Here is a 25,025-nt window from a genome sequence, read left to right on the forward strand (position 1 = left end):
AGGATAATTTATATGTTTTTAAATTTATAACAATACCTCAATACTGAAAAGAAACACATTAATTATAAAGAAAGATGAGACGAAAATTTAAAGCATTTTTATTTAAAATGCTTTAAATTTTCTTTCCTTAGAAAATTCTTATTTTCTTTCCTTAGAAAGAAATTACTAAATAAAAATTATTAAAATCACATAGAAAAGGTAAATTAAACTTTTCTAAGTAAATTAATATAAGTAATTTATAATTTAACAATTATCATTATTTCTAGTTTGTAACTTTAAAATAAAACGAAGACAAAAACGAAAACTGTTAAGACTACTTTCCAAAGGAATACAATCCGTTTTATTAAAATACAGTCCTACGTAGTTATATAACATATTGCAGTTAATACATATAACAGAATATCAAGATGTACACTATTTTATTTTATTAAAATCGTTACAGTTTTCTTAAAAAGATTTTATTTCAGCTTGGAATAAAAATGTTTTAAGATTGGAATCCAATTTCTGTATAATAGGATAGATCTTCCTTTATTACAAATAAAAAATTTTTAAACACATTTCTAAATAGATTCTACGTACAGCCATATCTACATAAAATGATACATAAACAATGTTTTATAAAGTTATATTTCCGGATGAAGAACTTTTTAAACGAGTAAATCCATCATGATAAGATTTCTGTAGTATTGTAGGTAAATTATTTATCCAAATAAAACGTTCATAATAAACATAAAAGGCTATAAGGTAACAAAGAAGAAAACCACAAAAATCATAATAAGAAAAATATAAATTTTCGAAGCACATCCAATAAATTTCTCCTAACAATTTTTTTTCTATTTTTAAAAATTAAATACAACTAAGGTGCATTTTAGAGTCAACGGCGCGATTCGTTTTTTACAATAAATATATATATACATAAACAAAAATATTTTAATTATAAAAATTAATTTACTGTAGTAAATATACGAGTAAAATAACTGAACCACTATCAATAACTTGAACAATAATTATAATCCGACCATACAGATTTTGTTTTGCTTAATTAAAAAAAAATTAACAAAAAAATTTTTAATTTAAAGGTCCTTTATTTAAAAAAATATAGATTATACTTCAATCAATCAAAAATAAAAGATCAATGCAATAAAACTCACCAACCAGTACAAATTATTAAAAAAAGTAGAAAAAAATATTCGTAAAGTAAAAAATAATGAACGAATAAAAAAATTGAAATTAAAAAAGATTTAAAATAACATTGAAAATATTACTTAAAATACGGAAATTCATATTTTCATATAAATAATAAACTGTAGTAGTAGATAATTATATAAAACAAAATACGATGTATAAATAATATAATATTAAGAATAAATTATTACAAAAGGCAAGTAACGTTCCTATTTCTTTGAAGGGATTTATATAATGCAACTCCGTTTTAAATGAAACGTAATCAAATATTAATGCAAAGAATTTTCCTATAACTCTTTAATTAAAAGGGCTTCGTTAATAAAATCATTTAAATAAATCGAACTTATAAAAAAATTATAACTAAATAAAAAAGAAATAATTTAAACTAAAATATTCTCCGATATTTATTTTCACGTTAAAAATTATCTTTCTTCTTTGTTTTATATTGCAAATAGTGAATACTCATATTTTACACAATTATCAATTTATTTTATTTTACAAAAAATTATAAAATTAATAAATAAAATAGTGTTCAGAGTAAGTACACAAGAACATATTATTTAAAAATAAAAAGCCCAATAAATTTACAAACATGAAAGTTTTCAATAATTACGTCTCAAATTCGGAATAATGATAAATTATTTAATTTACTAATGAATTATAGAGAAAATATATCTCTAATAATTTCAGCTTTAACGATTTTTAATCCACTTATGATTATCTAGTGCAGTTCAAAACTCTTAAATTATATAAAGAAGCAAATATCTGCAAAAGAATAAATATTTATAAAATAATTAAAAATAATAATTATTATTTAATAATTACGTACAATAAAAATAATTCTAAAAACTAAAGTAATATTACGATTACAATAAAAATGTAAAAAAAAATTATCAACCTATCCAAAGGCTCTTCGCGTTAATTGTTTTAAGCAATAAAAATAAATTTATCAGAACAACTTTTGCCAATATCCGTGATCGAGTCGTAACAACCTTACAAACGGAAGATTCCAGGTTTGAAAACCGGTTAGCCTAATAAATATTAGGCTAAACGCCTAATATTAATGCTACAAATTTTTAAATTATTAATGCTACAAATTTGTCACCACATATTCATTCATTCATAAGCACTGAGCACATCTGATGAAATAAGCATTAAAACAAATAGGCTATTATCCAATTATAGTGAAAATAAGAAAACTGAGTAAACGATGGGATAATAATTTAAACAATGATACAATTTATGGGATAACTGTCAACTAAAAAAGAAACAAAAAAAAAGATTCAGTCAGTATTTCTGAACCGTTGTTATAAAACTATAAATGGGATTTAGATAAATAATTTTGAAAATTACTTCTTCCAGATCTTTATTATAATATTACAAAAACTATTATTAGCTTTTATGATTTTACCACTTAATTAAATACATAATTTTATTCAAACTAAGGGCCCTAGGTAATAAATTCAATCAACGTTATATCGATGATATTTTAATAGTAGATTATATACTAAACAACAACGATATACTAATATAATTTTACATAAATTAAATTTCTTTAGCAGTAAACTGAAATCTACAGCAGATACAGAATCCAATAACAAAATTAACTTCACGGATATTCAAACTGTAAAACAAAATAATAATAATAATAACAACTAGTATTTATTGCAAAGAAACTAAACCTGTAACAGTCATTAAAAATAAATATTTTCACAAAATAATTAAAATTCTATCGTTTACAAATAATTTAATTAAATAAACAGATATGAAATTACTGAATGAACAACAGTTAAACATCATAAAACGGTATCAGTAAAAATATTATTAAATAATAAAATTAAAATAAAGTTATTGATTAAAACATAAATAAATTTTAACTAATCGAGTATTTAAAAAATCTTATCTCAGAAATGTTATCGATACAAGAACATAAAACCGGTATATAATAATATATTTAACATTAGACGACCTGATAATAAGTAAAAGTTTTATTAAATTCACCAGACGTTTTAGGAAAAAAGAAAAATTAAAAATAAAAACTAACGAAAAAAATCAGGAGTAAAACGTAAAATAATTATTTTTTATAGTAGGAAATAAAACTGTAGGAAAAGAAAATGAAATGAGGGCCATAAGTGGCATCCTAGGGGTCTCAGCACAATCTGTCTTCCCTTTGTGAATATGAAAAGCAGAAATGAAAAAACTTACTCCGACTTTTTTTTTACGACTTTTTCATTATAAGTTACTCACTCCAAATTCAACAAATGTTTCTCATTTAAATATACGTACTTCGCTAAAATATATTCCAATATAACACACTAACTACGGAAATACTTTTTTTTTAACTTATTCACGTTAAATGAAATACAATAAACAAAACAAAAGAAAAAAAAAATGTTCACTATGAAGATTAGATTTTCATATCTTCTTCACATAGTTTAATGACAACAGAAATAGCAAGTTTAATAGGATGGAGATTCATCAGTGAAACATTATCTTACACAATTTATAGGAAAATTCCATAAAACTTTTATAAAATATAAAATTTAATATAATTAATACCGATATAATCGAACTATAAAACATTACGTTATTATTTCAGTACGTATTCGAATTATAGTTTGGATTTATTTATTAGCAACTACACTACATACAATAATAATAATATAAAAAATACATAATGTCGAGAATGAAAAACATAATAAAACGATAAACATAAAATTAGTGTTAATAAAAACATAATTATAACTAATAGTTTTTTTTTAAATCGTAATTTGAACGCAGAGGGTCAACCCAATCATCATAAAAAAACAAGCATCAAATGACATATTAGATAATTCAAAACTGAAATACGAGGGAGGTCCAGGAAGTAACTCACATTTGTGCCTAGCGTGGAGGTGGGTGGGGATAGAGCTGCCATATTAACCTACTGGGTTGGTCTAGTGGTGAACGCGTCTTTCCAAATCAGCTGATTTGGAAGTCGAGAGTTCCAGCGTTCAAGTCCTAGTAAAGGCAGTTACTTTTATACGAATTTGAATACTAGATCGTAGATGGCGGTTGGGTGTCCATTAACCACACATTTCACAAATGGTCGAACTGAGACTGTAAAACACTACACTTCATTTACACTCATAGACATCATCCTCATTCATCCTCTGAAGTAACACCTGAACGGTAATTCCCGGAGGCTAAACAGAAAAAACGAAAGAAAAAAAGCCGCCATCTTGGTGTCAAAACGTTTCTATACTCACTACGCATCAAGCTGTCGTAGCGTGTGAACTGTGATTTTTCTACTTTGTTCGTTGTGAATTATTGAATTGTGCACTTCAATAGAAATCCCGCGAGTTGTAAGGTGCATTCAGTAATTAGGTTTTTACTGGCAAAAAACATCAAACCAATTGAAATTCATCGGCGACTTTGTGAGGTGTACGAAGACGGAATAATGAGTGATGGTGGCGTGAGGCAGTGGTACATTCAATTTAAAAATGGTTTAAAAAAACCTTCATCATGTTTATGATGAGGACCGCAGTGGTCGGCCTAGCCTTGTGACTGCTGAACTGACGATGAAAATCAACGATAAAATGCGTGAAAATCGCCGCATTTTATCGCTTACGGAATTACGATTACGGAATTCTCGCTTCATTTCCCCCGTAAATTTCAAGAAATTTACTGCATGAAATTGTATCGGAGAAACTTGGTTATCACAAGTTTTGTGCCAAAAATCTAAGGCGACAGATTTCTACAGAGAAGGAATTGTAAAGCTTGTGCATCGTTATAAGTGCCTCAATTTAAATGGCGACTATGTAGAAAAATAGTTTTAAGATTGTCGTTTTCAAATGTATAAAATAAAATTTCTTTTTTTTATTTGGTTGGTTTTTTATTTCAAAACGTAATTACTTTCTGGACAGCCTTCGTACTCCAACTTATATTCAAGAAAAGTGTTATAAACAAACCAAAAAATAAGCTGAGTACAAAAATTATTAATTAAAAAATTAAATTCTTGGCAGTAGAGTAACTGTATTACATATAATACAAAAATAACGATCTTTCCAACTGTAATTTATTAAATTAAACATAAGTAACAGGATATAGACAACCTAGAGACTTGATACGGTAAGGAGAAAAATATTTCCCTATTACGAACTAATAAAATAAATTAAAAAAATTCTCAAAATATTTTTTGCAAATTACAATCCAACAGTTGATAATCTTGTTTAAAAAAATCTAAACAATAAAACTGTACGTGATCAACAAGCGACACGGATATTGAAATTAATGTAGGAGAACAAATGAATGGTGATCACTATTTTGTTGAAATTTAAATTTAAAAGAATAACGACAAAAATTAGCAACAATGAAACGATTTAGTAGAAAATGATGTTATCAACATTTAAATGAAACTGAAAATTTTAAGAAATAACTACAAAATGCGGATAGAATATAAAATGCAAGGAAAGTTTAAAGAAATAACATTGAAGCATAAAGTATCTTTACGGTAGAAAAAACAATGAAATATTACAATAATAACACGAGAAAAACATATCCATGAATAGAAAATAATTACAGACGCAAAAAGTCATAAAGCACGAAAAATTATTAAAACTTAAACTGTAGACTTTTAAGCAATAAAATTTATTAGATGATTTAAAGCAACGAAGGAAGATTAAATACACGCACGCGCGCGCACACACAAACAATTATATAGTAAAGAAAATATAAGGAATGAACATAAATCCACTGTATGAAAACCAAAAGAAAATTTTGGAGTAATAAAGCCGGAGTGTTTTAATATCTAAGATCCAGTAGGAAGTCTGCTGTTCCAAATGAAGAAAGCGCTAATATATACATGGAAGAAAAAATAAATTTTTCTTGGAAATGCTGAAGGAGGAAAAAGAAATTGATAAAATTTCAAAGAATGTTTGTTAAAATCGGAATTTCACAGCGTTCTTTAAATGTTTAACAAGAATATGACAGTACGGGTACAACTACATAAGAATTATTAAGCTGTTTAAGCTGAAGAATATTGATATGTTCTCTCAGTGGTAGGACGTCTGGCATCATTTCGTACGGGTAGGCTGAAGCACGATAGACATATACTCAAAAAAAAAGAAGATAAATATGAGACCGCTCTAACAATTCATCTAAATAAACATTTCTACCATTTTTAAAATGAGACTGAATTCTATTTTCTTCGTAATATTATTATTTTTATCATGATGACACATGTGACAACAGGACACACTCCCTGAGGTCGTCATTTGGAGAGACGAAGGTGGTGACAGTGACGGTTCCGCCTCTGCTGACTGATCAGTTGAAGGTAGGGCGAATTCGTATCGGTTGGGCGTCCTGTCGAGTGCCAAAGAGGTCCGCCGAAGAGCGGACCTCTTATCGGTGTTGAGGGGTAGGGCACCAGGCTGGGTCCTGTAGTGGTCCCGAAAGAAGGGGGCATTTCTTTAATTGTGGGGCTGAAGGGCATCTTCGGAAAGACTGTCAAACTGAGGCTAAATGCTCCTTATGTAAAAGTCGAGGGCATTCACTTGGAGGCTGTGGCTGTAGAACCAGCAGCAAGAAATGAAATCCGTCCGTTTTTGCTTTTGGAGACGATCTAGAGTTAGAACAGTCTCGTCCAGGAGGGGTGGGACACTCAGGTGTCTCTTTTCGATGACTGAACGGGGACACCCTTTGGAACTTCGAGACGTCGGGGGGGGGGGGGGAAGTAAGATCGTAGTCCCGGTGGGACTACGATCCCCAGTAAGGAGGGTCGTACTCTGGGGTTCCCCATTAAAGGCTTGGCGTCAATACTGGAGTCCCGGTGGGGGAGCCCCTTGGGTCCCCTCATCAGAGGCATGGCGAATGATTAAAGACCAAGTCCTGGCTACCTGGGGGAGAACCTTAGTTCCTACCGAGGTAGTTTGAGGCGATGGCATCTTCTGGAGCTGTGTACAAGCTTAGTTGCAGATCCGGATCCAGAAGGGATAAGGAAAGGGGATAAGGAATAAATTCTAACCCACTTTAGGCATTTTTCATCCGATTCTTAGAAATCGACAAATAGTACTCTACTATCGACTATTTTTTAAAAGTAATACCTACCTCAGTCAGGAATCCTTATGAAAAAACCCATAAGAATTTTGTTAAATTAAAAGTATACAAGCTTTTCATATAGAAAACATTTTATACAGGTAAGGAACTAATGCAAAACATAAACTCAGGAATTAAAAATAAATTTTTTAAACATTAAAATAGAGGTTAGGGCTTTACTAAACCTCGAAAGCCACATAGAAAAAGAATAACTGTTAAGATTAACAATACTGTAGATTGTACAGTGTTTTATATAAGGTAAATGTAGGTTAATTCTTCATATCTAGGGTTCTAGAGGGTTCTTCATATCTAAGGGATTTAGAGATATGATAAATAGGAAAATCAGAAAAAACGGGATACGTTTAAAATTTGGTGTTGCAGGTGTGTTTATAAAGTTTAAAATGTATATCTTTAGGATGAAACTGTGAAGACAGATGCTTTTAGAAGAACCTTGTAAAAAAGATAAATTGAACTGATGGGTTTGATGTAATGATATTCAGGTTTAATTAGACTGGTGCCAAGAGGAAAGCTACTAGAGAACGAGAATATAATATATATGTTTAAGGTTAACTAACAATGTAATCTAAAAAGAAAACTTACATATCAAATGATAAATGCAAAACAGAAAGCAGTAGAAAAGAGCAAAAAGGAATCATAAAATAGCAGATGATAAACAAACATTAGCTATAATCAGCAGAATTTAAATGAATACACGATATTTATGTTTATCATTTTACGAATTTAATACTTTGCAAAAAAAAGAAAAGATTTTTCTGTTAATATTTACATATTTTACGTTCGTACAACATATTTTCACGGCAAAATCAGTTATAAATAATTGGTGAAAAAAGGTAAAAAACTGGAAGGGAAGGAAAAACTACGTAACTTACTTTTGTTAACAGATTGCACGAATTAATTTTTAGATAAGAATAAAACATAAGTACATAATTCATAATTATCCATAAATATGAGAATTTAAAAACGAACTGTTGCAAACATAAAAAAACTTTCATAGGTAAAAGAGACGATCACTGCATATTTAGCCCAATATTTAAAGAAAAAAAGACGCATACAGAATAGAACACTAACAAAAAAATTATAATAATTTAAGAAAGAAAATTTCATACACCTTTTTGGAAGGGATAGAATAGAAAAACGGAGGACTCAACGAAATACGTAGCATCTAGGAAAGAGATTTCTTACGGATGGGAAAGGAAACGCCGGTAAAATGGGACGACCAGAAGGTTATACGTTATATAGTCTAATGATAATGATATTCCTCGTCCAACCTGCAGCTAAATTCTTCATTATGCTCGTAAAAGAACCTAACCATCTTGCTAGCTACCAATCTACTACTTACAGTCCCTGTATTTAGTATGTACCATCAGTTTTCTTACTCTAATTTAAAATTACCAGTACACCGTTGCTACTAAAATAAAAAAATAAAAACGAAAAAATATGATAATAGTAAATAAAATGGGAAAACTAAGGAAAATATATTCTTAAACTCAATGTTCATATGACAAAGTGTAGAACTATTCATTAGCGTAAAGCAACATAAGATGAATTTAATAATGAAATAACAATAACCATTACCTAACGAACATTTTTTGATATTTATCAAAAAGTGTCGGCAGTACATAAAGTAAAAATAAATATAAGTTACTCCTGTGTTAATTTTTACTTAAATCCATAAGTTTACGTGAAAAATTATAAAAAAAATTCATTATGGAATTTTTTATATAAAATTATATGGAAATTACACTTCCCGAAGATTTATTTTGGGACTAATTATTTAAAACATATCTTTATTGAAAAAAAAGACATGGATAATAAGGTGAAACTTATTTTGAAAGTTCAATTCCACGTAACTTTAAATAGAAATACTTCTAAAAATTTTACCACTTTTCTTCAACTTCATCGAAGACAATAGAAAAATCTTAAAAAAAGTACAAAGCCGATAAGAAATTAAAATATTCAGAATTTCAAGGAACAATAAAAAATTAAAACTAAAAACATGATTTTAAAATCAACATGATTAGCAATGATCGGTATAAAAATAATACCTGATTAAAATATGCTGTAAATGTTTATTTCTTTTCTACAGCAAACAGGCTGATTGGCGGTTGAAGTTTATAAATTATGAATAATTTTTTTTAGCGCAGATAGTAAGGAAGATAAAAGAAGGAACGCCGATTCTTTGTGTGAATCTAAAATTACATATGTAGAACGTATATCAAAGTAGAATATTTGTGAGTTACTGTATTTTTACTTCTATCGCAAAAGAAAAAAAGCAAGCGAATAATTAGTAAAGAAAAATAAAATTATTTATCTGGATACTGCGTCTCGTTTTATTCCAAGATTATATTACTCTCCTCGAATCGTGACTTATGTGTTGGAGTTAGTACCTTTGATTTTATCAATCATATAAAACAATCACTGCGAGCAAGTGGCAAAGTGACTGGACGGCTACCGTCGATAATAAACTCCGACGGATTAAGGATTCAGTGTTGCCATGGGGCTCCTCTTGCAAAAACTCTCGTCGTGAGGAAGTGGTCCTCTGCCCTTTACGGTTGGGACATACGAGGATCACACACGAATACCTAATGTCAGGAGAAGACCCACCCCTGTGCACACGATGCAACTGCCGCATGACTGTGCATCACATTCTCGTGGACTGCATATGTTATGCGGCGTTGCGTCGTCAGTTTAATATACCCGGAAACATCCGTGATGTCTTGTGCGACGATAGCGGGATTTTGGAACGGGTGTTTCTCTTTTTGCATAGTACCGGGTCACTGCAAAGGATTTAATATGCTCATATATGTTTTTCTGTAAGGAGAGTTTTTTTTTAATAATTTTAATCTTTATTTTCAATTTGATTTTTGGTTCTATGTAGTTAATTTTACTGTCCGGAGAGGGGATTTTTGCACGACCCATCGGAGTTAGGTAAGTTTTATATACTTTCTTTAATCTATTATTTTAACTTTTATATTTTATCAACTTTGTCTGTGGTATTAGTTTTGAGTTTTATTTTGCCTTCTTGGCTTGTTTTAGTAAATTTTTATTATATGATTGATATTACGTTTACACCTTGTAAAGTAAACGTTATTTCAGAGTTACTTTACCCTTTTACTAATAGCTACCGGGCGACGATAACGCCCAGGCGTTTTTCGCCCACAAAAAAATGTGTTGGAAAATAAAAATAAACGAACCAAAATCAAAGCACGTCACGTTCACCCTTCGTAAGGAATACTATCCTGTTTCTATCTTCAACGTTCCGATTCCGAGTTCTAAGGATTGCAAATATTTGGGTTTTCATCTTGACCGACAGCTTCCTTGGACGATATATATCAAAGCGGAAACAGTTAGATCTCAAGTTTAAAAACACGTACTGGCTGATAAGACATAGATCTCGGCTTTCAGTAGAAAGTAAATTATTGATTTATAAATCAGTTTGGACTTACGGGGTTGAATTGTGGGGTACAGCATGCAATTCCAGTATTGACATACTTGAACGATACCAGAAAAAATCATTGCAAAAAATGCTAAACATACTCTGATACATAAGCAACAGCCTCATGTGAAATGAATGATCTTAAGTTGCGAATCGTTCGGCAGCAAATTTCTTTGGTCAGCGTACAATATTAAAATCGTTTGGATCGGCACCCGAATTATTTGACGGTAAATTTATTGGATAAAACGATCAGTGATTTTTCAATATTGCTGAGGAGCAATATTCTTGGTTTGCCTTTTCGTTTCAATTAGGTGACTTTATGGTCTAGCTGTACGAAGTGCTCTTCTATTTCATTTCATTGTTATCGTTGTCACCAGCCGCTGGGTCTATTACTACTTAATGTTAGTTCAAATAGATCTTATTTACTTATTGTTCAGTTATCTTGCTGAATAGATTGTAAAGTTACTGTGTCATAATAAAATTTATCAGACAATTTCGAAAACAATACATAGGCCTAATTGAAAAGAATAATTTAAATATAAACAAAACAGTATAGAGTCCAAAACAATGGTAAGTGGTTAAAACCAAAACAACAAACTCCGCCGATCTCCGTGGCGGAGTGCTAGCATCTCGGCCTTTCATCCGGAGATCCCGGGTTCGAATTCCGGTCACGCATGGCTTTTTTTCATAAACTACAAATTTCCATCGGGCTAATGACCATAGCAGTTTTTATGCCCGCAAAACTCAACAAAAAAAATTACCTGATTTTAATTAATGGAGATATTGGACAGATATTTCCAGGTTCTACATTCACTTATTACTATTTCAGACCAGCCGGGTTAGTGCAGTGGTTAACTCGTCGTCGCTAACCAATTGTTTAACAGCTGATTTTCGAAATCGAAGGTTCTGAGGTTCAAATCCTAGTAAAAGTTAGTTGCTTTCAGACGCGCGGCGCAAGTGGTAGCGTTTCGACCTTTCATCCGGAGGTTCCGGGTTCGAATCCTGGTCAGGCATGGCATTTTCACACGCTACTTATCATTCATCTCATCCTATGAAGCAATACCTACGATGGTCTCGGAGGTTAAAAAAAAAAGTTGCTTTCAGACGGATTTCTAAAAAAAAATATATTTTTTAGTAATCCGTAAATCGGATAAAAAATTTTGAACATTTTTTTCCACGTCTAACTTAGATGATACAACTTTAAAAAAATAAAAATAAAATAGCAAATTAAAACCCTGTTTTTCTTAATTATTTTTTTAAGAATTAATATAAAATTATGAAAAACATGTTTTTTTATACAAAAACCAAGATATTTTGCAGGATTAAAAAAAAAATAAATATACTCGTTTTTAGCATTACTATTTTGATGAAACAAACCACATTTTAACATACTTTAAAATATGGATGGTTAATTATTAAATTTCAGATCGTTAAACCATTATTTCCGGAATAGTAATAAACCTCAATGACAATTATCATTAATTACAATTATAATTATGTAGCAGGTAATCTTTTTAAAATGATTTTTTTACAGTAATAAAAATTTCACTTTTTTTTAATTTTTTTTTTTTTTTTTAGATTCTTCACAGCTTTTCAGTTAACAGATTTAAAGATCGTACATTAATTACAACTGTTGACCATTTTTAATTAGTTAATTTTGAGCAACCTTTTTACAATCTTTACCACATTTTAATTATTAATATGTTTTATTAATCATTTTTTAATTAAATAAATTATGCCTATTACACAAGCATACATTTTTAAAAGGATGAAAGTGAATACAAAAAATAAAAAATACTTAAAATTATAAATATCGGAAGTAGTAAATTTCCACTTCTCTCAAACACAGTTGGGTGACATCTCTCAAACATTATCATGTAAAATAAACACTACACTTTGTGACCGCACCATTATAATAAGGTTCCATCTTATTAATAAAAACAATATATTTTTTAATTTATAGAAATCGCCATAAAATTCTTGAAATGAAAATTTTTATGGAAAGTAATCTAAACAATAACACAATAGTTAATTTAAGTTATATTAAAAAATTTAAAAAAAATGGAATATAAAAACAACAAAACATTTTTAAAAAATATATCGGTAACAACAAATTGTTTAAATTAAATATTAAAATAGGAAAAATATATGCACATCCATAATAAAAGTAATTTAACTAAAATTCGATATCAAATGTGTTTTTTCTATTCCGATGTTAAATTCGTTTACAATCGGCTGAAAGAAAATTGAAATATTCACGACATTCACATGGGGAAATAAGAAAAAAAACGAAAGAAAAGCAAAAAAAAAGTTCAGTATTTCTTTCTGCTTTATGCTACCGCTGGTGTTGCAGCAGCTACTCACACCGATTTATCTGGTAAAATATAAATGGATAACCTAAGATATGAATAAGTTTTACTAAATCCAATATCAATATATACGCTTATATAAAACCCATATAGGACTTAAAGGTGTACATTACTTTTTTCAATACAAACCAAACAAATTTATATAAATTGAAAATAACTTGTTTCTTTTAATACAGTTATATAGACCACGATAAATTACATATACAAAGAATATTTTATCCGCGAAATTATTTTCTTTTTTTTTTCAATTTATTTCTTATACTATATCAAGGATATGATGATAATTTTCAAATATAAGTTACAATTTTCATTCACTATAATTCATTCTTGTTGAAAATAATGTGAAATATGATTTAGAACATTTCAATAAATGTAAAAAAATTTGCTATAAAAACTTTTTTCACACAACGTAATTATGAAGCAACTTAGAATAAAACTTAACAATGTAATTTAAATTATAAAAGGACTGCAAATACACAAAATCCTTCGCTTTCGTGGTGGGGGAGGGACACCTTCGCAACTGATTGAGAATATTAAATCAAAATATCTACACTATTATATAAAGAGGAAGAGTGTTTTTATTTATTCAGGATAAACAAAAAACTACCCGATTAATCGCAACCAAATTTTTACCCAAGTTTCTTGGCATAACTGAAAAAGTGTTTGGAAATATTTCATCTCGAAAAATAACGAGGAAAAAAAATATATGTACTAGTGGAGATTTTCCTCCTCTATGAATCATGAGACCTTGCCGTTGGTGAGGGGGCTGGAGTGCTCAGGGATACAGAGTAGCTGGACCGAAGGTGCAACCATATCGGAGAGGTATCTGTTGAGAGCCAGACTAAGGAATGATTCCTGAAAGAGGGCAGCAGCTCTTTCAGTAGTTGTTAGGGGCGAGAGTCACAATGACTTAAACGGCCATATAAACATCACTCAGTCCTCTGAGTACTGCGCAGCTGAAAGCAATGGAAAACTACAGCTGTTTTTTTTTCCAAGAAAATGTGGCTCTCTGCATTTTCACATTACAATAATGGAGGCGCCTTCCTTGGTAAAATATTCCGGAGGTAAAATAATCGGATCTCCGGGTGGGGACTACTAAGGAAGGGGTCACCAGAAAATGTTAAAAAATAACATTCTACGAGTCGGAGCGTGGAATGTTAGAAGCTTAAAAAAGGTTGGTAGGGTAAAATTTAAAAGGCCACATACTAAGGCATCCTGGAATAGTCGCTTTAATATTGGAAGGACAGGTAGAAGGGAAAAATTGTGTAGGCAGGCCACGTTTGGAATATGTAAAACAAATTGTTAGGGATGTAGGATGTAGAGGGTATACTGAAATGAAACGACTAGCACTAGATAGGGAATCTTGGAGAGCTGCATCAAACCAGTCAAATGACTGAAGACAAAAAAAAAAAAAAAAGAAAAAAAGAAAGTGGAGATTTACCGGTTGACGCACATATTTTAATAAATTGAATTAATGAACAGTGAGCTGTGAGCTGGTTTTGAACTGAATGATTATAATCAATCGAATGAATAATATTACAACATTTCTGTTTAAAAATAAAAAATTTCCCGTGGGGACTGCGTGTGAGGCTAGAGAGATGAGGAATACGAGGCTAGATCATTCCCCATCAAACTGGTAACAAACGGATGCCCGTAGGGCGCTGTTTTTAGAGGTGCTCTTATAATATCTCTGCAAACAATTATCCAATTTTTAAAATTCAAACGGGGTGTTTATTAATAAGTTGAAGATTAACTTTTACAATTTTACACGCATCAGGTACACACTCGATCTAACAGATCACGGTTATTCGGAAATGTATACATACACATTTTATACATATATATATATATATATATATAAATAAATGTATTTTTTGTCTGTCTGTTATCGCATCACGCGAGAACCAACCCACCAATTACTTTCAAATTTGCAGGATAATTCATATTATCCCAGGAAAGGTTTTGAGCCATAGACCGAGGCCGTAGCTCCCTCAAAGCTATTGAAAATATTTATCATTTCTTCACCCTCAAGGAGGATGAAATTGTAAATTAAAGATATTCATTAAGGAAAAAATAGATTAATCCTTTTAATTCATTATTATATTTCTGCCACCATGCAAATAAATAAATAATGAATTTTTCGTCGTCAAAAATGTCTGTATTTTAGTTACCATAGTTACTATTTTTCTATCTTTTGTAATTTAGTTTCTTTTAAGGTTTCTATTAAACTTAAATTCTATAATTATTATTTATCAGTATTATTCTTACGACCATAAGGATAATTACAATGCGGAAGTCCAGAGAGAGCTCCCCTCCGGGTAGATGGGAATGGCGACCGAACAAGCTCAGCGGCCGTGGGGTAGGCCCCTTGGCTCCGGGAGGTCCCGAGGAGCCTCTGAGTTCGCTCCGGGATTCGCCTGGACTGAGTTCCGAGGGTCCAGGTTCTGGCTAAACGGGCCGGCTAGTTTTTAAATAAAAAGGTTATGTTCCTTAACAATGGAATAAAACCAACCTAATACGTCTTGCGTACAAAAAAAATTTTAATTACCTTTATACACAGATTAGTTTTTTATTTTGTTTTTTCGCATTCCTAGTGAATAATATTTCTAAGCAATATTGATAATACATGATATTTTTAAAAAGTCTTTACTAAAAGGGTATTAATTTTCGTTATATTTTTTAATTATGTAGCTTTTAATGTTTTTAAATAAAAATATCATGCCTCAACTTTGATGATGAAGTAGTGTACCCTACGAAAGAGTTCTGACAAAAATTTCTAAAAAAAAAAATAATCAGCGTATAAAAAGTTAAATTCCTAATTTATTTACACTAGGGTGAAAAATAATACTACAATTACGATGCACTTATTTAAATCTAAACACACTGAAACGACAAACCGAACCAGAGTTACTGAGTTACGCAAGAGCGAGTGATTAACGTTTTGGAATAATTTATTAAAAACGTTAATTTATTAAACTGCTTGTAACGTCATTCAAAGGTTTATAATTTTAAATATTTTTTATCGCTGGCTGTCATTTTAAACTAACTTACTGTATTTATTTTGTTACAGAACTTATTCATAATTCAGAAAACTAGCGTCATTCAAATCAAAAACTAAATTAATTTTTCTTAATCTTTTTCTAACGAGTCGCTTTATGACTAAAGTTTTAACATGTAAATGTTTATTTATTAAATTTGGATCGATTTTTCTTCTGACACTAATAGAAAAAATTAATTATTAACGCCTACTGCACTAAAATTAAAAAGAGAAGAAACGATGATAAACCATTTTTATACACGTTCTCCTATTCAAAAAAAAAAAATTTTTATTTTTCTAGCGTTTTTTTAATTTTTAAGATATTTATAAACGTAGCTATTGGTATTTCACCTCTCACTTAAATTTAAAGCTTCATTCCACGGATGATAGATTCAAAATAAAATATTAAACAACTAATTCGCAAAAACTTAATTTCATTTCACGAATTAATTGTAATATTAGGTTTATATATTATTTTATCCAAAACTTAATCGACTTCAATGTTTTCCTTTGTAGTAAAATTTTGTGTTATTAATTCTATTTAATATGTTTTACCTATATCTGATATTTAACATGCTGTACATCATCAGCCGAATTAACAAGTAAATAATACTACCCGCTGATCTTTGTAGCGGAATAGTAGCGTCTCGGCCTTTCATCCGGAGGTTCCAAGTTCGAATCCCGTCAGGCATTCCATTTTTAATACGTTAAAAAATTCCATTTCCATATTTCCTTTTCTCCTTAAGATTTTATTGTGGATTAATTCATTAATTCAATACAAAAATCAATATAAATAAATGTCATATACTGGTACAGGTATATAATACAGTAATTATTATTTAAGTACGATTGTAAAGACCCAAAGTAAAAATACGTAAATATATTTAAAGTAAATTAAATTTTATTTTTGAAGTAACAAACACAAACTACCAAGGTACGGATATTAAATCTACAAATAATGGAAGATGGAAAAATATAATTTAAATTTAAAGATCTTCAGCTGTTTATTAATGCGGGAAACGTATTACATACGTTTTCACTACTACATAAAAACAGTATATTATTTACTGAATTGTTTCTGACAGAAAGATGTGTACTAATCTGTTGCTTTACACTATCTGTTAATTTTTTTTTACGACTGTAAAGCATCTTAGTACAACTACTATTATTCATAACAGTTTCTTTTATTTTTATTTTTGAATAAAATTTATTTTATGTAAATAGTGAAAAAGACTGCCGTTTTGTTAATTGTTGTTTAACGGTAAGATTTTCCGACAGATTTAATAATATTAGCGATCTTGTAACAAAATAATAAATAACAAAAGAGCAAATAATTTAATCAGATTGAACAAAAAAAAAAAAAAAATGAGAGCAAGGAAGTAATTCTCAAAATGAAGGCGAAAGATGAAAGCAAATTGAGAAAGCATAAGGAAGGAGCTTTTATTATAAAATGGAAGTCTACCAAACAAATAAAAAATATGTGCTTATTTACATTTCTACAATGTATTAAAATTCTACAGATTGTAAAAAAAACTTAGTAACAAAATAATTTTTGCCAGCTACAGTTTAGATCGATAAAAAAATTTAAAGTGTAAAAGATTTTTATATCATTTATTACAACTTTTATTTAGTAATTAATAATTGGATTATATCATTTATAATTAATAAATTTATATCAATATACATTATTTTGTTATTAAAAGCTCATTTCATAAAATCCAAATAGGTAAAGAGTTAAAAGATCCTCCGATATATCTAGATAGAAAGGAAACCATGTTGAATTTCTTGTGGTTAAATAACTATATATTAAATTATAAAATCTTTTATAATAATCATCCTTAATATATCAGATTAATTAAAAAAAAAAAAAAATGTTTATCCTTCGAATCAACAATCATGGTAACGGTGAAAAATAAAACACTGCGGGTAATACTGTTCCCTGTACGCATACATTATTTATATATATATATAAACATGAAACATCGATATAACTTGGAAAATTAAGCTGTCAAGCATATAATGTAAGATGTAAACTTATAATTATCTTTAAATTAGTTGTAGAATGCGGTTAGACAATCTTATTCTACGGTTTTCTTCATTAATCGAAGTTTGAATGAGCTAGTTAATTTAATTTTCCTATATTATTGTTATAACTTATGACGACTTCATAATTACGCTTATAAAAGGAACTAGAACTTTGTGCCATCGTAATTCAATTATAAAATTGCAGCTATAATATCTTCTAACAGCTTATTAGTTTATTTTGTACCAGCATGGCACATCCCTGATATACATGACATTTATATAGTTGTGTTAAAATCATTATTTCCGTATTACAACAATACTTTAACCGTGTATTAAGCGCACAAGAAACGTATTTATATAAAATGTATCTTCTCTAATGAATAATAATAATAATAATAATAAATATATGAAACCATAATCAGTTGTATTAAATTTTTTAATAGAAATCTTTTCGAAGACGCTCACTCAAATGTAAAGTAATATTACCACCAATTTTACATTTTTATTAAGGTAGACAATCAATGTATTTATATATTTTTATAACGTATTTCAATAAATTAAAAACATAAATAACAGATAAAAGTTACCACATTGTTTGTCACATATATTTATTCAAATTACAGCCATTCGTTATAACGCCGATACAGACTTCCCACTACTTTTTCAAGAATTACCGAAGTCTTCATTAATTTTAACCATAAACATAAAAGTGTTCTTTTAATTTTTTAAAAAAGGTGGTAATAATTTACATGGATTCAAATTAGGAATTCATAATACTTTGGATAACGGTGGTGAGATAAGAAGTACTGAATATTTGTAGCTAATTCTTCCGTAATATCTTTTAAAAATTTGTACAACATTTGTAGATATGAATATGAAGTAAGTTAACAATACAAAATAAAAATAAAAAATAAAAAGATATCTTACATTTTTAAATAATAACTATTGATGTCTTTATTTATTTTTTATTAATATTTGCATAATAATAATAATAATAATAATATTAACAACGCATAATAATAACTGTATACTTAAATTCGCATATTGAAAAATATTTATACGTCATCATAATAAGATTAGATAATCAGATGAATTTCGGGTATCTTAAAAAGTGAAGAACAAATAGCCCGTAACGAAATGCTATGAAAGATTCACTAATCTAATTAACCCTAACTGAAAAACGGAATCATATAAATTCATACTACAATACCGCAAAATCGGTTAGTTTAGCAAAACGTTGATCGATCTATTTATAGATTAACAACGCAAATTCTCAAAGTTTTCACAATATAAAAAAAAGGAGAAAAACGGAAAAGCCTTTGTAAACCTCAGTTCCAGTTGTATAAACAAGAGGAACATTTCGGTTTTTACAAACTAAATAATTCAAAATCTTAGTCTAAATATATACATAAAAAAAATTTCGGCTAAACTATATTTACGTTAATAAAAATAAATGTAACCTTATTTACTGACTATTTCTTAATATTTTTAAATATTAACTAAAAGTTTAACAAAACCCATATAATTAAGTTGACTAAACCTTACATACTTTAAATATATTTTCTAATATTGAAAATAATATAAAATTTACGTACAAACATCACAAAGGTAAATGAAACTTTTTAAATTCTAAGAAATAACATTACGCACATATAAATTTAAGGTACAATTTAATGAATGTGAAATAATAGTCCTTAAAATGTATTCTGTACAAAAATTCGTTTAACATACACACACACGCGCGCACGTATTTATCTGAAAAGTAAAATTCTAAACATCAAACCATGCTGTTAAAAAAAAGTTATTTTAAAAAGGTAATTACATCAATTACACTCTCAACTCGGATTGGGAACTCCGGTAGTGACTGCTTGCCGTAAAGATACTTAGTGGTATCTCTACTACTCTACTACTAGATAGAGATATCACTAGGTATCTCTACCTAGAGATACCAATAGGAGATACCTAGCGGTATCCTGGACTAAATAGATTATATTGTTACTTCACCTTTTCCCGTCAGCTTGAAATGTCTACTGATAAAATGTTTTATTTATGTCTTTTAGTTTTAGTTTAAAAGTATAGTAGAAATTTTCTTTTGTTCCATAATTTTTATTAACAAATTAATATGATATTGTTTTATATAAAAATAAAGTATCCAATTATCAACGATTGTGAGTATTGATTATCCCAGCGCTTTCGGATTATTCCTCCATCATCAGGGATAACCGATTGTAATGTAATCAGGGATTAATGGTTGTAATGTAAAATATTTTAACTAGTATATTGAGGAAATTACACATATATGTAAACATATATATGAATAATAAACTTATAAATGAAAAAATCAGATTTGATAATGATATTTTCTTCAAGCAAATTATACAATAATTATTAATTATTAGGTTGGCTAACCGTTCAATTTGTACTGCATAACAGTACTAAACATATGACTGACAAGAAATTTTTCTTTTAACGTAGACTTATTTTAACTATTGGCAATCAACTGCTATGAACATAATAATTTTAAATTTTACTTTCATTTTAATTCCCATTAACAAAAAAGTATATGCACAACTATAAAATTCATAATTAATCAGTACTTCCAGATGATGGAGGAACAATCCGAAAGCGCTTGGGTAGTCAATACTCACAATTTTTGGTAAGTGGGTACTCTAATTTTATATAAATTGTGTAATACCACGGGTGCCAGATGTTAAGATAATTGAACCTGATATAATATTTGCTTATTTTTTTATTCTTTGTATTTTGCTCTAGTAATTATGTTTATTGTTAATCTATTTTTTAAAATAATCTACAGATGATGACTGTTTGTAAATCAAAATGTGCATTACATTTTCTTTTTTTTAAACATTTTTTGAAGTTTTTCTCTTTGTTATTTTTTCCAGTAACTATTTAATATAGTTTCCTTTTATATATATAATTTAACAGTCATAAAAAGTAAAGATGATTTTAAGAAAAAAAATTTAATAAATTTCAAAACAAAATATGCAATTAACATTTTCCTATTTAAAAGGAAAAAGAGATAGCGAAAAGAAACAAAATTTATACTTAAATAGCAAATAAAAATTAAAAAGGTAAAAGAATAATTATACATGAAAAATTTACCTAAGATTTCTTTTTTTGCTTAATATAAAGTGTGGTTATGTTTGCAAAATTGTGAGAAAATTGACCACACAAAACTATCAACTGCACCCCTTGGAGATATTGATCCCAAAATTGTACCAAGAAATTACCCCATACACACTAGTCGCTGTACAAAATTTCATCAAAATTGGTCTATCCAGTCAAAAGTTATTAAGCTTTAACATGCTATCATATCTTTATTTTTTATTTTTTCCTGTTTAGCCTCCAGTAATTACCTTTCAGATAATACTTCAGAGGATGAAATGTACGAGTGTAAATTAACTGTAGTCTTGCACAGTCTCAGTTAGACCATTCGTGAGATGTGTGGTTAATTGAAACCCAACCACTAAAGAACATCGGTATCCACGATCTAGATATTCAAATCCGTGTAAAAATAACTGACTTTAATAGGACTTGAACGCTGGAACTCTCGACTTCCAAATCGGCTGATTTGGAAAGACGCGTTCACCACTAGACCAACCCGGTGGCTCTATGCTAACATACCTACATAGTACAAATATCACCCCCTTTTTTTGAAGGGGGGTTTCTGGGTCATGAAACGTCGAGAAATGAAAAAAATCATACCCCATTTTTTGATTGATTATCAAACTTTCCTTCTTGCAACGTAGCTCTAGAGCTATGATGCGAAGAAAGTAAAAATAATTTCCTTTAAAAATAGTTCTGGATTCAAAATATAATCTATAAAATTACAATTCAAACAAAAAAGGGTAAAGTAGTAAGCCTTCAAAATTATTCAAATACATTAAAATGAATATTTATACCACCAATACGTTGTACTTACCGAACAAACATGAATTTAAAATTATACAATTTTTACAATGGGCTGAAATACTGTGCAGTGTAAGTTTATTACGATTTTTTATCTGGTAAATAATTCTACTTTCTAAAGCTGTATGATAATTTTTCCTTAAAAAGGAAAATACTTGTACTTTGTATAAATTTCTTTTATGTCGGCTACCTCATTAAAAATAAAATTTTATTAGATTTATAATCTGGCAATACTAAAAATAATATAATTTAATTTTAATAATTAAAATGTTTAAGTTTACTAATTAAAATGTAAAAACATAAAAAGATTCATAAAAAATGTTCATTTTAATTCAATTCTGATTGTAAATAATTTTTTCATTGTCATCATAAATTTTTAATTGTTTTCAGAAGTAGAACTGCAGGAACTTTAAATACATTAAACTATGTCCAATTACATTAAATATTTTTCTATTGTAATCATAATCGAATGTGGTTGAAAACAAAGAACAAACATAACTCAAAATTTAAGAAAAATTTTATCAAAGCAAAAAAAAACATCGTTCTTGTTGGTTAAATAGCGTTATCTAACAAGGTAAAATCGTTTATCTAAATACACTAATCTTGGGGAGGGGGGAATAAAAATGCAATTTTCAAAACTAAGGAATTCAGGGAATTTCTAAAAATCGTAAATTGTAGAAATTTATGGAATTTTACGAAAATAAAAGTAATTTTAAGTAGTTAAATTAAATTCAGATTTGTTAGAATACATATATCATAAAATATAATCTCTATTTCATTAAAAATAGTTTAGAGAAAATACAGAACAATATCGAGAAGACATATAATATGTAGATTAAAAGAATTACTATGGAAAACGTTTGAATAATGTTCTATACCTCCCTCAGTAAAATGGTTAAAAATGACCAAAATGAAGAAGATATAGAGAATAAATAAAGAGAATATAAGCTACAGTAGTAGGCGGTGGTTTCAGAAGAGATGTGGACCTGAAAAAGCCATTACACACGGTTCGCATCATTATGTAGATGTCTTCAACTGGTACAGGATACATTTATATTCTTCTAGCATGACGTACTCATAGCTCGGTTCTGGACCCAGCGCTCCGTTACCGTATCACGTCGCGGTGTTTTGTACGTCCATCCCTTCACGTCTTTTACTCGTTAAATTACTTTCGCATTCTGTAGGAGATCTAACCGATAAAATAACTTTAAAAAAAAACAAATGAAATAAATGTAAGAGAGTGCACCAATGAATATTTATTTACAGTACTTCTACATTATAAAGAAATCATACTAACAATTTTATTCTAAAGAAACAAGGAAAGCATTAGTCACGGACTCTCTAAAAATGTATACAACGTATTTGCTATACTTATAAGTTAACAAATCATACTACCATTTAGAAAACGAAAGGATACGGTTAAAAAATGTGATAATTTATCAGGAAAGGAAATGTTTGTTAAAATAACTATAGGTAGAAAACCATGACCAGAAATATACTGCTGGATAAACAAGAAAGTACAAAGACGAAAAAAATTATGATGGAAGAAATTCGTAAGTACGTACAAGAAATGAGATTATAGAACGTGCGAGTTAGGAAAGAAAAATTGCACGAAGAGATGAAATGAGACAGAGAAAATGTGATTACAAAAAATACAACGTGTAGAAAAATACGAGAAAACATTCGGGAAATGAAGTATTATCCAAAATGTATTAGTATCAGAGATGCGGATGCAAAAACATTGTTACAAAGAAATGAACGAGCTAACGGGTATAACGAGTAACAGGATTATATAAAAGGACTATACAGAGACGAATAATTACCTGATAAAAGAGCTAAACGAGGAAAGAGGAATTAATGATGATTCAGAGTATACTACGATCAGAAATTGACAGAGATACGAAAGATTAAAGAATAAAGAAAGCTGTAAAAAGAATAAAAAAGTGGGAACTGATGACAAATATCTGAACCACTTTTCTGTCTGGGAGAAGTAACACTGAATAAACTTTATACATCAGTATGTAAAATTTACGAGTGGAATTGTTACCATATCGAACAAAATAAAATCAGATAAATGTGACAACTTACTATGTGTATAGAACATCATCAAATGGTAACAGTATTCAGCAAGATAGATTACAGGGAAATAAAACATACGATAGACGGTAACACGTTTCTAACCAAGTTAAACATGAAGATAAATTTTGTTTTAAAAAATGCATGAGTATAAGAAAGTTGTTTTTGTCAGTATGATAATTTTAGAAGACATGCTTTTGAACCTAAGACAATCGGTATGGTATTTGTAGATCTGGGGGAAAGCATTTTGAGATGTAAAATGGAATAAAATGTTAACAATTTTCAGAAGGATCGGATTTAAATGAAGGAAAACAATCTATAAATAAACAGTACAAAAATCAGATAGGAACTATCAGACAGAAGATAAAGATAGGCGAGATCCGATTTGAAAATTAGTTATACATGATATAATTTTACCAGCGTTTATTTAACTTGTACATATAAGAAACAATACAGACATTGAAGGAAAAATAGAATTAAATAAAGTTTATCGTATATAAATAAATCTTATTATACAATAAATTTGAGATTCGAATGACTATTCAAGGAAAAGAATTAAAAATGTTAAGATTCGCTGATTTTATGATTCTTTTGTTAGAAACTCAAAATAAGTTTGGAAAATTAATGAATTATCACAGATTTATTGCTAACAGAGAACATCAAGAAATAGGATTAAAACAAAAATAATGAATTGTGACAGAAGGGATGATAAAAGAATACAATAAACAAGAAGCAGGAAACTATTTTACTAACAAAAATTACAAAATATAAATAAAATAATTTAGAAATAGAAAGTAGACTGGTACAATCAAGGATAACTTGCAAGAAAACGAAAAATATATTCAGGTAGTATCAAATACGGATCAAAGAA

The 25,025-nt window shown here is 28.9% G+C and overlaps 1 protein-coding gene across 5 annotated transcripts in view; it reads right to left on the bottom strand.

The window, feature by feature from the left end:
* Lar (tyrosine-protein phosphatase Lar) overlaps window positions 1-25,025 on the bottom strand; it is a 1,154,003-nt gene that overhangs the window by 805,829 nt on the left and 323,149 nt on the right. The gene's annotated exons all lie outside the window — the stretch shown is intronic.

Source organism: Lycorma delicatula, chromosome 6, assembly GCF_047948215.1.
Source record: "Lycorma delicatula isolate Av1 chromosome 6, ASM4794821v1, whole genome shotgun sequence".
Classification (NCBI taxonomy): domain Eukaryota; kingdom Metazoa; phylum Arthropoda; class Insecta; order Hemiptera; family Fulgoridae; genus Lycorma; species Lycorma delicatula.